The 13,968-nt window shown below is 37.7% G+C and overlaps 1 protein-coding gene across 1 annotated transcript in view; it reads left to right on the top strand.

The window, feature by feature from the left end:
- Positions 1–2,302: 2,302 nt before the first annotated feature.
- Positions 2,303–13,968, top strand: part of npas2 (neuronal PAS domain protein 2) — a 46,902-nt gene continuing 35,236 nt past the window's right edge. The window contains exon 1 of the mRNA XM_043238929.1: positions 2,303–2,466. The gene's annotated coding sequence lies outside the window, so the exon portion shown is untranslated. The remainder of the gene's footprint in view (positions 2,467–13,968) is intronic.

Raw genomic sequence — 13,968 nt, 5'->3', positions numbered from 1 at the left:
TTCTGATCAATAATGATTTGCTGTTGCTAATGATCAAGACTACTGGTCTAGAACTAGCTATCATGACTTGCTGGGCACAGAGTTGTATTTTTCATGCTGATCTTGGACCAGTTACGCATTGAGCTTAGGCTGGTACATTGCAGTAAGCCTGTACACTGACTCACTGGGTATTCTGCCAGGGCACTGGGACAGCAATGTCTCAATTTCCTTGATGTTACAAAAAACTAAAAGAAAATCTAATCCTGTTGTATGCATATATAGTTATGTACAAAATTAGCACTATTTATAGTACGTATGTATACTGTGTGTAATGAGTATATTCTGCATTATGTATTTCCTACAGTCACTAAATGAATGCATTGTAATTGACTGTATATTGCGTAAAATTATATTTTAAAGGGTAATACATCTACAAGATAGGGCTGTGGTCTGAATGAATGACCTTAACAGAAAAACAAAATGTATATTGAAATAAGTTTACCCAAAAATGAAAATATTGTCATCATTTCCACAAAAGACATTATTTAAAAATTATGGTTCACCCAAAACAGTTGGTTACTTACCAACATACATCTTAACAATATATATTAGGTTTGAAAAGACCTGCGGATGACAAGAATGACTATTTTTGGGTGAACTATCCTTAAATAAGGCAATCCATGTAGGATCATTACCTTATTTGAAAGGGGAATTCCCAGAATTCCCCTGCACAAACCATTTAATGTATTTAATTGTTTTGTACACGGGGTGTTGTGCTATCTTTTGTTCTCTTGATTTTTACTGCATTCTTTCAATATACCATGTGTTATCATCTTGGTGTTTTGTGTAGGCTATGTACGTTCTCTGCTGTCTTAAGTTGCCAAAGACTTCAAGAATGAGGTTAATGATGAAATTAAGTCAGTGTGTGTTATTTTTCCACTACTTTTAATTATCTATACATTTGACATTAGCGGTTTACTGTAAAGGGGCTTTAAATTAGAGCGTACATATTATGAGCAAGTTCTGGCAACCACACCTGCTAGTTACTAATTCTGTTCTTTATGTACTTTATTTCATTGTTTGTGTATATCTGGTAAATTATACGTTTACAGGTTGCACAACAAGAGTGACTCAGTATGGATCAGTTGTGTGATTTATGCCTCTGGACTACAGCTGACTGTCCTCGACTGCCGGAGCGCGTTTCATTGACCAAGCACCGCTGAGAGGACCGTCGGCAGATGGCAATCACTGTCTGACATGACCTAGTTACAGTCCACAGCAGCACGATCCAATTAAACCCCCTCCCGCCTGCTGATCTGTGTACAGTTTGAAAGAAAATTGTTCCGCTTCGAAGAATTGTTTCTTCGTGTTTACGCGCGCGAACATTTTTCATTTTAACGGTTTAGAAAACGACTTCGCGGGGTGAAATGATTGCAGCTCTGGGTACAAACTATGCAGTGAATTTCTGGCGGTCACCGTCTTCAAAGTAAGCGAGGGGACGCATATTTTGTGATAGGCTAATGAAACGCTGAACGATGACAGTAGCCTACTTTTTTTTTTTTTTAAATGTGTTGGCGTACTTGAAAAGGGCGTTAGTGGCGGACTGTTTCCATGGTTACCTCCACAGACAAACCCAACAAACGTGTTAGTCGAAATCTATTTGGAGACCGTTGTAAATATTCGCTCTGACCAACGTGTAATCTAACTTTTATGTTTGCAGAAACGTTTGAAAAAAAAAAAAAAAAAACACGATGTTGACGCATATGCATATTGGTAAGTTATAGCCCACTAAACATAGGCAACCCCAGCCCCAACGCCGTACTCGCTTAAACCCGTTCGTCCAGATGAGGGTTACTGGTGACGCAATATTTCAAGGCATCGTTCACAGCCGCAAACTAATAAGCTGCGAAATACACCTTATGAAACAATAGTCCCTTACATAACATAACAGCCTACAGAACTCCCACGTCACTTGGGAACCTCGAGCGTAGCTATGACATTTTTTAAAACTGCGTTCAGTCTAATGGTATTTGTAATAACCTACTAAATCTGTAACCCAGGCTCCCCCCTTTATTTCCACACGAAGAGCTTGCCTCACTGAGACACGGCCTCCTTAATTCTCCGCCGATGACATTCTCTGGCCGCCGTTCAAACCGTTTGAGAACGGAGAGAGCGAGCGCACACCCGCCGCGGTCCCCTCCGCCGACTCTGGCGAATCCGGTCCGGCCACGCCCCTTCGCTCCTTTTAAGGTGTGACGACGGCTGATGACGTAAAGCATGAGGTGTGTGCGTTGGAAAATGAACATCAGTGAATGAAAAAAGCGCCCTGGAAGTCACTCATTGCCCACAGAAACGGTGCCGGTTATGTAACCCGATTGCATGTGTAAGGCAGGGAAGGCAAAAAACGCTCTCGGTGTGTCTCGTCGCTGGAGATTCCTAGCAACTTTTCTGTTGAAGTCGGGTTCTCGTTGCTGCCTGTCTGATTAGGTGAGTACTGCTGGTTGCTGCTTGGTTTAGTTTGTGAAATTAGAGCACACAAGAAGTGTGTCATTGTGTTAAAGCCGCCCGGTGCGAGCGCCCATAACGGGTTTACACGGGGCTGTGGACGTTATTTAAAGTTGCGACAGATAGAACGCGAGTGTTTATGTCTTGTTTCATTAGTAGCGAAAGGTACTTTTTTTTTTTCTTGAAACACATTTACGGTGTTCTCTTTGTGATTAAGTAATTAGTTTCTTAATTGTTAAGGACAGTCTGTGTACTTGTGACATGGCATATTCCAGGAAAGCGATTATCTATAAGTGTCAGATGGTTGGACAGATTATGTGAGTCTGCATATACATATTCATTCACTGGCCGAGTTGACGTCTCGCTGTGTGTTTTTAATGGAGGTCAAGAGGAACAGCAGGGTAAAATCCAATCCTATCTACTCTGGGTTTTTTTTTTTACAGCCTCCTACGGACCGAAGTCACAGATAATGCTTTTAACAATTCCGATATGCCCGTTAAAAGTTTGAACGCAATAACCATCAGAATAAAAGCACTTATGAAAAGATTGCAAGTTATGTAACACATGACTTGAGAATCATGAGCCGGTGGCAGTGACGTCATGCCCTGGATTTCGTTGAGAGGAATAAAAAGTTCACCGCTGACGGTGTTCACGCTTACTCCTCCAGATTTTTTCCTTTTTTTGCTGGTCACTTTTCGCTTTTTTAAATCACTTTGGTCTCGCTTGTTCATTTATGTAGTTAATTGGTTGGCGTCGCTAGTTCTGGACGAAGTTAACAGACGGACGCAAATCGAGCTTTATTTGAGATTGGTGATTTGTTTGATTGCGCTATAAAGGCTTTATTGTTTGTGTAGTTTGTCTATGCCTGGCACAGCACGAGGGCAGTTGTCAGTCCTCAGTCTGTTTTTCCTTTATCCTGTGGTTGCCTGAATGTAACTTAAATAACAAGGAATCAAATGAATGTTTGATAATGCGTTGGTGTGAAGAAGTGCTCTGCCGAATTGAAAAACATCCTAATTTTTCCAAATCAATTGAGCTGTGTTTCTTGGATGTACAGCACTTGACAAACAATGCGATGCCCAACATAGGTTTAGACTAAAACTAGAAGCTTTTTTTTTTTTTTTTTTTTTTAAACCCCCCCACCATTCCCGTTGAATCTAAACCGGAGTTGAGTCTGGTTGGTAACGGGATGGGGGAAGCATAGGCTGCTGCTGGAAGAAGTATTAGTGAGGCCAGCAGATGGTGCACACTCTGTGCTTTTTGTGGGTCCTAATTCCCCTATAAAGAGATGGTGACATTTATGTAAAGAGAATGAGATGAAATGTCTAAATGAAGTCTCGATTCCATGTGGGCATACAGATTCCAAGAAGGATGTAAACATGCTGGCCAGATAGCTGCTGGTGTTGGCACTTTATGGCCGTTGCGTGATCCAGTTTGATGTTGCACACTGCTGATGACTGCACTGAAAAGTGATATATAAATGAACAGACCTGACGGAAAAAGTGGAAGGGGAAATGTGGTCACAACACGCAAGCCCTTTTGCTCATGTATCAAAGTATGTGGCCATCTAATAATCCAAGAGCTTTTTGTAAGCAGAGCATCAAAAAAAAAAACAAAAAAAAAAACAGTTGGCAGGATAAAACAAGCATGTATCTGCTTTAGGCAACACTTACAATAGATTCTGATCTTTCTTGAATGAGCGTATCAGATCCATCAGATATCATATTAGATTAAAACCTGCGCAGCTGGTTTAAAACCTATGAACACTGTCACCTGTTATTCTTTCCCTCAGTGATGGTCCTCTTACATAATGTTTCCTTTTGTTTACTGTCAAGCCTACAAAGAGCATGAGATGCTATGTTTCATTCAAACCCTACATTGCTGTAGACTTTTTTTTGTGTCTTTTTTCATGAGAATTTTTATATGTACTTTCAATTTATTGCCTTGAGTGATGCAAATCCTGATAATAACATGCATATTTATTTTCAGGCATATTTGTAGTGACTGAGTAGGGGTGGGAGATGGAAAGGGAAAGATAGTGAATCATTCTAAGTCATGCTTAATTAGCCATGTTATTAATGTGCTGATTATCACCCCGTGGTCACTTAAAATAATAAAGCAATATGGTGTTTTTTTAAATGTGCTGTGTTGGGTCCTAAATCAGGGGTCCTTTTTTGCACGGAAATTCAGTATTGGTCAAGAAAGAATAATAGTTGTTTGCAGTCAAACAGTCACATGTTGTCCAAACGGCCCCCCAATAGCCTTACATAGTACACTATTTTAAGGGGACAACCATTTGTACTGGGGTCCGAAACAGAGAGAAATGGTGAACATTCAATCCCATAATGCACCTCAAAATAGTTTACAGTTAGTGTAACATCTAGAAAGTACCCATGCACTGTGTGTCATGCCGAATGAATTCCACATGTCATTCACAGCATTTCCAATGCACTCAAAGTCTAAATTTGCTCGCTTGTTTTTCATTCATTTAATTAGTGGTCTATGTCAACGGAGTGATGAAGGCAATGGAGAATGAGGACATAAGGGGAGATTTTGGATGCAGTCCATTTGATTCTTTGTTTTTTTTCAAAACCTGTAGTACTTTCCTGGCTTTTGATTGGGTCACTCTCATGTCGCCAGTCATTGTTTAGCACATCGTCACCACTTCATAATATTGCATATATATTTTTAAAGGCTTTAGTGTTTTATATAGTCTTTATCTCCTTTTGTGCTGTATGAATGTGCATGTTCAATCATTCTCTTTCTTCAGTCTTGTATATCCATTGCGTTGTGTGGGCAGTTAGATGTGCCCTGTTCTGCTCTAAATGTTAAATTGTTCTGCATAAAGGCCCTCATTACTAGAAGATCTCATACAGTGACTCACAAAGTAAAAAAAAAAAAAAAAAAAAACCTCAGCGGAAACTTGGGGTTGTGGGTGGTGAGGGCATATGACAGGTACACCCCCTCTGGTTTGAGTGTGTGTGTGTGTGTGTGTGTTAGGTAACAGATGACACAGTGGCCACTGCTGGGCTGTTACGGAGCTATCGCACTGGGGAAACTGGGTTACTGGGGCATGGCCTGCAAGCTTCGCCCTAGCATGCAGGCAAGCATGTCATTGTGACTCGGCAGGCAGAAATGGCAGTGAGACGCTACTGCGCCTGAGTGTTTTAAAAGAAGTGCCGGCTCTTTAAGAGCTTTTAGAGCAGTGGTGAATGTTCAAATTCTGTGTCAGATCTACAGCTATGTGAACAGAGCATGAGGCTAAAAAACTGAGTTGACAGATAAAAAGGAAAGAGACTCAGCAAAGACAGGCAGAGAATGGGTACAATAAAGGGAAGAGAGAAAGTGAAGAAAAATGAAACATTGATAGGGAAAACCCACACAGCCACACACGCATACATACATGGGTCAAAAGAAATAAACCAAAAGGGATTTAATGTCCATAGAAAGCATAGAAAACACATTAAATGTAAGTAAAGTGCCTGCTTAAGTTTTCAAATGACATTTTAGTGGGCAGATTTAGTAAATCACAGGAAAATGTGTGACAATATTTATTTTTGGCTCAGAATAACAAAAACAAAAAATTGCAATTATTTAAAAAACTACAACAATTGAAATCAGTGTAATTTTTTTTAAAATAGTTATATCCTTTTTCATCTTTGAAACACACACGTATATGTATATTTATGTGTGTGTGTGTGTACTGATTGAAATGGCATTACGACATTAACTTTACTGTGCCTTACAAAGTCCAGGATACCTGTGCTAGGTGCCGTTTCTGTTTATGACACATCTTAACACAACACAAATGGCTTGACACTTTCACAGTTTTACTGTCTGCAAACTTGTATGTGACCGACTGATTGCTATAGTTTTGGGTCCAAACTAGTGTTTGTTAATCCTGAAGGGTCAGGGAGTTGATGAAAAGCTACCAATTTAAAAAAAATCATGAAAAATATTACTTCAAAAGAAAAACAATGCAAATGAAACACTAAAATCACACTGGATAAAAACAACACGCTAAGCCCATGTAAATTTAAATGCCCCCTAGTGGCAGTTGAGGCGAACTTTCAAAGTATTTGTGAAGCCTCTTGGTGTTTGTATGACGCAGCTTTATAGTTAGACTGTAAGCCTATAAAACTATATTCTGTAAACAGTTTCTAAAAGCTGTTTTGTTATGCCTATGATGACTTTATGTTTTTCAAAGATGCCGAGTAGTATGGTCTAATGCAGTGAAGGTCTTTGATCTGAGGGCACAGACCATATGCAGCAAAGGTCAGATTGCTGGTACTGACAAAAGTAAAAATCACCGTCTTAAACATTATATGTTGTTGTTTTAATAAAAATTTGTTGCTATAATTGTTGTTTTAATCTAGTTTTTTTTACTAATAGCAATAAAGTAGCAAAAACAATAGCAATAGCAATAATAGCATACACTGTGGTAATACATGCAAACTATTATAGTTGCCGGCCTTTGTTTCTTAAGCTCATGCCGACATGCCGTCTTGCCCTGAGGTCGCTCAGATAATTGTACAAGCTTGACAGATGAATTCAGTGTGAATGTTTTCTACTCAGGGTTGTGAAACACAGTTTAAAAGCAGCACAGTTCTTTTTTTGGAACTTTTTTTTTTTATTATTTCGAGGGATTTTACTACTGTCTTCTAAAAGCTTCTTACTGGTGTGACGTAAATGTGACCGCAACACAGTTAAACGCTGGACACTTCTTTTATCTGCCTCTTTCATTTATTTTATTGCATATTGCTATATTTTACTCAAATATGTCATGTGCCTCTTCTTCATTATTCGTGTTTTCTTGCTCGTTTCTTCAGTGCTCTGTCCTTCCTTTGACTCTAATCAATTAGAGTCGAGCTGTTCAATTCCTACATTCATGCTTAAATTAGACACACTTTGAGGCATTACTTGCACTTCCTGTCTTTCTTTGATCTTGCTCTTTTTTTTTTTTTTACACTCTCTAACTCACTCTTCCCCATTAGTAGATGCTAACCTTTGTCAAGAGGCAGACACGAGACCCTGAGATAAAGGCCTAGATAAAGGCCTTTTTTTATTTATTTTTTTTTCTTCTTCACAATTTCATGCCATTCTGGAGGAAATATCTGTCGAATACTGCCGAATTAGACATGGTTAAATATGTTTAACAGGTTGTAGAGTCCTAAACTGCACTAATAATTTTAATTGCATGTTTCATTTGAATATGCAGAAGATAAAGAATGCGGCAGTAAAGCAGTCGTCATCTTCCCTATACCAGCAGATTTTCTAAAGATTTCATGTACTGCTAATACATAGACCTAACATTTTAAAATCAGCTATTTAACTGAAACAACACGTATAGCAAAATAATAAACAAAGCTGCTCCCTCTGATAAGCCTCTCAGTTCTTATCTGACTGTTCACATATAGTTTGCCCTCTCTAAATCATATTAACATCACAAACAGACTGCAAACCAAACAGTTAGCAGACAGACATTGCGATTTACTGATTTTAAATTAAGCCGATTTATACTTGGCAGTGTGGCTTCTTTAGATATTCCACACTTTTTTTTATGTTTTATGGCAAAATATGAAACTCCTTTGAGTATTTGTAACCTTTAAAAACAGCATTTGTTTCAACTACAACGTTATAAATCTACCCTAAAACTCTAAAACTCTTCAAACATAGCCATTGCTATTGAGATTACCTCCTCTCTTGGTGTAATAAATGAGAGATGAAGGTTAAAAGATGGTGCTAAATGTCTACCACCACCCCCAGTCATGATTATAAATTCTCTGATGAGAAGAAAGCTCATTGATAAACTACTTTGCTGCAAGGCCAGAACCAAGCTAAGAATATCTCTGTTGTGCCTCATTAGTTTCGGTATGCTTTGTTATTTGCAGTGATCATATCAAAGTGTCAGCACAGAGCGGGATGTGTCATGGATTTGGGATTAGGTCACTGCTACCACCATCAGCCTATCATTACTCACTGTCACTGACTCTTGGTCATGCTTGTTTTTTATGTTCGTAGATAGCATGAAGTCACATTCAGGTATAGCATTCTGTAAAAATACATCGGTGGTCGTTTATCCAGACGTGCTTGCTTGTGCTTATTGCTTAACTTTTATCAGCATTCACTCTTCGTAATCGAATGTCTTCGTGTGGCTTTACTGTGTTTGGATGGTTTTCCAGTTTGTAGCTCCGCTCTGTATCAGCGTCACAGGGAAAAGTGGGACAGGTGAAGCACTCAATGGAAATTCATTGTGATTGTCATGTGAGCATTGCATCCAGTAAATTTATTTAGCCATGAGTCGCATGTGCCAGAGAACTCTCTGGAAAGACATTCAAGGTTTAAAACGGTTCGTGGGCCATTTGTAAGAGTCACTGGCTTTTTAAGGAAAGTATAAACAGTTCATAATGGGTCTTTTGCAGCATGCAAATATTATAAAGTCCTAGATTCAATATAAAGAGATTGTGCATGCATTGTAATGCAGTTACACAGGAACGACTGGGATCATTTTACTCTGAAGCTGTAGAATTTGCCTGTCAATTCTACATACAGTAACGTGAAATATTGATGTCAGTGATGCAAGATTTACAGTAATACTGAAATAATGAAGACAATTTCAGCGTGTTCCTCACACAAGGCTGTAATATGGCTTTAGAGAGGAGCTGAGATACAGTGAAAAGACTGAAATAGCTGTTTTCTTTTTGAATACGTTTTAAACTTGTATTCATTCCTGTAATGGCAAAGCTGAATTTTCAGCAGCCATTACTTCGGAAATCTTTTCAAAAATCATTCTAATGTATCATTTTAATATCGATTTAGATTTGACGATTAAGTAACATTTTGGTGGAAATCATTATGCTTTTTCAGGATGTTCTCTGATTAAGTTCAAAAGAACAGCATTTATTTAATATAGAAATCTTTTGTAACATTATAAATGTATTTACCGATTACAATTGAACTGGCTGAATAAAAATATTAATTTAAAAGGACTGAAGAATATGAGAGTTGAGTATGGTATTTTGTTGATTTGCTTTCTCTTTATGTAAAATATATATTTTTTATGTTTGATGGTGAATTCCATGTAAGATGGGTTTGTGGGGAGTAAATGATGAGCTCAAACCTGACAGAGATGCCCAGTCAGAGCACTTGTGAACGGCTGTAGATGGTGTTGGGGCAGATAAGTCTCTCTGACTACAGATCTAATGGCCGTAGAAGGGCTCGCGGGGCAGGAGCAGCTGTATTGTGGCTTTATGATTACGTTAAGCGAGTGGAAGTATGCTGCACATGACTGTAGAGGGAATGTCTGGTATTTATGTCACTCTCTGTAACCTTCTAATGGTGACATACGCAATGTTCAGTGCACGATTATATAACCCCTCGTACAGACGTCATTCTCTGCTCAAATGCCTCTGCCCCCCCCATCCTCCCTCCTCTCTCCTTTAAGTGCTCTCTTTTTGTTTCTTTTTCCTCTAGGTCTCTTTCTCATCCCCCTCCATTTTCCCCCAGCCTACGTTTTTCTGCTTTTTATGTAATGTGCCAATGGGTGTATGATTAAGAGACATAATCATTCTCCCTGTTTTTTTTTTTTTTTTTTTCTTTGTCTCTGTTTTTTAAGTACAAGCGAGTGTGAGTTTGTGTGTGTCTGTGTTTAGCTGTGTTGCCTCAGAGATGAATTTGGTAAATCTTAATATAAATCATTGTCCTTTTGAGTAATCATCAGAATGATGCCGCGTAAGGCCGGATGGAGGCACAGAGAGAGCCTAAAGAGGTCATATCACGAAGAGTGAAATGTTCCTTGATGCCGTGATCATAGGCGGAGAGTTCACAACGGGTCGGAAATTAACAGGGGCTTGGGACAAAATGTTGCTGCGCAGTCAGTTAAACAAAATCCATTACGGCTGTCATGAATAAAATGAAAATGTAAGTAAGAGGTTTATTTATCATACAGAGTATAGACAGCTTCATTGATTATAATGTGTGCTTAAAGGGATAGTTCACACAAAAAATGAAGATACTCGCATAAGGGTGAGTAATCAATGACAGAATTTTCAGAATGACAGAGTTTTGTGTGAACTATCCTTTTAAACCCGCTTCACAAAAATCAGTCATACTGTTCTTCGATCACGTAAATGTTCTTCGCTTTATGTTCTTCTTTACACCATAATGAACATTTATTGAAATTACTGTGATTTAAAATTGTATAGGTATGTTGGATGTTTTCAGGAAAGCAAAAAAACAACAAAAAAACCTTTCAATAGAATTATAAGTGGAAAAATGTAATCATGAATGCCTGACCCCTTTTAAACAGACTGATCTCCAGCTGTTATTAAGTGTTGTATCTGATTACACTTATTAAAGTACCTACTACAGCCAACTGAAAATGTTAACGTGAGAGAGTGCATATAATGCACAGATGAGTGTTTCAGGTTAAGACCTCTTTTAAACCATGAATATTCATCTCTTAGGCTTGAGTGGGGTCTTGTGTCTGTGTAAGCACGAGTGTTTATTTATCCAGGTTTCTAGGTTAGTCCTATTCTTACCACTGCTTAGAACATCAGAGTCTGTTCAGGTTAAAACTATTCCTGTCCAGGATTAAATCCATTACAGTTCATCTGTTTGGCTGCAAAGAGGTTGAGGATTTGGGCTTTTTTTGTATGTTCACCGTTAAAGCTGACTCATGAAAATTCTGCAATGTGTCCTTAAGGAAAACATGGAAGTTTCTAGTTTTTATTGAGTATATTCTCATTTACATTAAGTCAAACTCATGCAGTTTTGTAGATTTATTTTAAAATCATTTAAAACGCGTCATATCTTTAGAACAATTTTTATCACAAAATAAACCCAGACAGAGAAATTGGGACCATTATTGATAAATTAATAAAGTATAACTCTTCTAAAATATTTTTTTAATGTTAATTTATTTATTCTAACACAGCAATGTAGGAATTGCATTTTCTGCCTGTGTAAATGTGTTTAGAGTCGTAAGATTTTTTTAAAAAATAGTTTTTATTTGAATTAGAAATGCAAGATTAACTGAAATAAAACCCGAAATCTCAACATGGCTTAGTGTGATTCAAAAAACCTCCAAAATATGTGAATCGTGTGAATTAAAAAAGACAACTGAAAAACAGACTAATCTGAACGTAACACCGGCTGTGATGTAGCAGTCGTGATCACTAATAGTTACGCCCTCAATATTTGCATAACGTATACCTGCCCATGTCCTAGGCACCAGCTGAACCATCAGAAGATCTACGGGTATTGTGAAGAAACAAGCAGGGACAAGAGCAATAATGGCAGATCACAAATAAACGTGGGTGGAATGGGTTCGTGTCTGTATTCGGAAAGACACGGAAAGATAATAAAGCGTTCTAATAAAATAAAGTTTGGGCCATCGTGAATCTCCAAAGTTAAAGTAAAAAGCGATCATGCATTTGAAAGCGGTTTCATATATTAACAGTAACCCAGGTTTTAGGAATGTAGTGCTAGTATGAGCAACTTGAAACTTAAAATAAGATTACTTACGATTCCTATTTACTCAGGGTTCAGAATTACCTAGGGTTTCAAATGTGAAAAGATGTAAAACATTTCAAAGTCCCTTAGCAGTAGACTCTATGACTATGCTTTACATGTTATATAACAATGAAAAAAAAGTTCTAATGCTTAATCAGGCGAGGCAAATCTTGGTTAACTGATGTGAATATAATGTGCGAGGAGAGTGACCTTTTTAGGTGTGGGATTTGTTTCAAACATGTAGTTGATACAGTACTACACATTTGAATTCTTGATAGCTTTAGAAGCTTTTAAAATGAACAAAATCCAAATATCCCTGAAACTGATTCAAATGTAGAATTTTATGAATAGACTAGTGAGATCAAGTTAATGTTCCTCAGCCTGTTAATTTTTGTGTTTTTTGGCGCTTAGACAGACAGTCTGTTCTGTGCAGTTGTTTGATAGAGTGGAAAAAGGTTACTACTCAAATTTCAACATTTATTTATTCTTTAAACATGTATCTTTAAATACAGTAAGTATCGGATACATAGTGATCGTCAGATGGTTTTTGACCAGTGGAAAGGTGCGATGTTTAACAATTTTAACAGAAGCTGCATTGAGATCCCAAATCTCAGGGATTGAGCCATATAGGGCCTTGAAAATAATGTTTCCAAAATAAAAGTTTAAGAACCAGAATCATACTGAGATATCTTTAATACTTGCAGGCATAAAAATGTAGGAAAAATAATAAATGGCACTAAGGTATGAGCTATGGAATTGTTTTGACAGAGAAAAACAAGATAGAGTTCTAACTTAATTATTTATTCTTTTGACGTTCCTTAAAAAAAAAACAGCTGTATGCTAATTAATCTCCTGTTTAATGTGTACAGTTTAACAATTTACTCCTGGAGTATTACCTATATCTCTAGAATTGAACCACATAGAACCTTAAAAATGAAGATTTGTTAAAACTAAAAATCTTTACAGGTATGCAAACTTAGGAGAAAAAAAAGGTTTTGTTCATCTACATCACACTACAAGGCAGGAAAGGTTAATAATGGTCAGCTTCTAACCAGAAGTTCACTTGGGTTCTGAAGGTGATAGCTTAAACCAAAACACACCATCCGTGTTACACAACCACAGCTGAAGTTGGATCTCAGGTGGCAGGTCATATTTCCAAAAACCATTACAGGGACCACTCTTAAGCCAATGTCTTGCTGTTAGAACCATCAGAGCAAGGGGTCATGCTAGAGTTCACTTCCCCGAGAAAATTAAACAAACCAGAAACATATATTCCGAACAAGTTCTTGCAGCCTTCAGCTTGTGGAAATGGAGATCAGCAAACCACAAGAATCAAACAAGAAAACATGTGAGGAGCCACACAAAACAGTAGTTTTTGATGTAGAGTTCAAAGGAGTAAAGTTGTCCTGTAAGGGAGGGTGGCATACAAGAAGCCATTACACAAACTGCACTATGTGAAAGCATGCCTGGAGTTACCAAAAAGCAAAATTGTGACCTAGATGCAATGAGGAAAAAAAAGATTTTGGGATCAAATGAAACCACATCTTTCAGAGAACCACTATTTTATGTATTTGATGTACACCTACCTACAGTGAAGGACAGAACAGTGGCTGGTGGGGCATCTAAATAGAAAGATGAATGGGTGAAGCTGCAAAACTAAAAGCTTTGAAGGAAGTTATAGTTAAAGTATAAAGTATAGTTGAAGTTATAGTTTAAAAAGTATCATCCAACTGACCTAGACAACCTGCAGCTGTGCAGGATTATTGTCAACTGGACAGATGTTTATTTTCCCCTGCCAAATTGTTATTGGCTTACAACCTAATAATAAATGATTCTTTTAAGCAGTATGTTTTTAAATATAGTTTATCTTAACGTTTTATTTTACAAACAGAACCTTTGACAAAAAGTTGGAAATACAGCCATAATGTAAATTAATTTTGCTGTAAAGACTGCTGCAAGCATCACTGACGT

The sequence above is a fragment of the Puntigrus tetrazona genome, chromosome 5 (genome assembly GCF_018831695.1).
Source record: "Puntigrus tetrazona isolate hp1 chromosome 5, ASM1883169v1, whole genome shotgun sequence".
Classification (NCBI taxonomy): Eukaryota; Metazoa; Chordata; class Actinopteri; order Cypriniformes; family Cyprinidae; genus Puntigrus; species Puntigrus tetrazona.
This window is presented reverse-complemented; position numbering and strand designations above follow the sequence as displayed.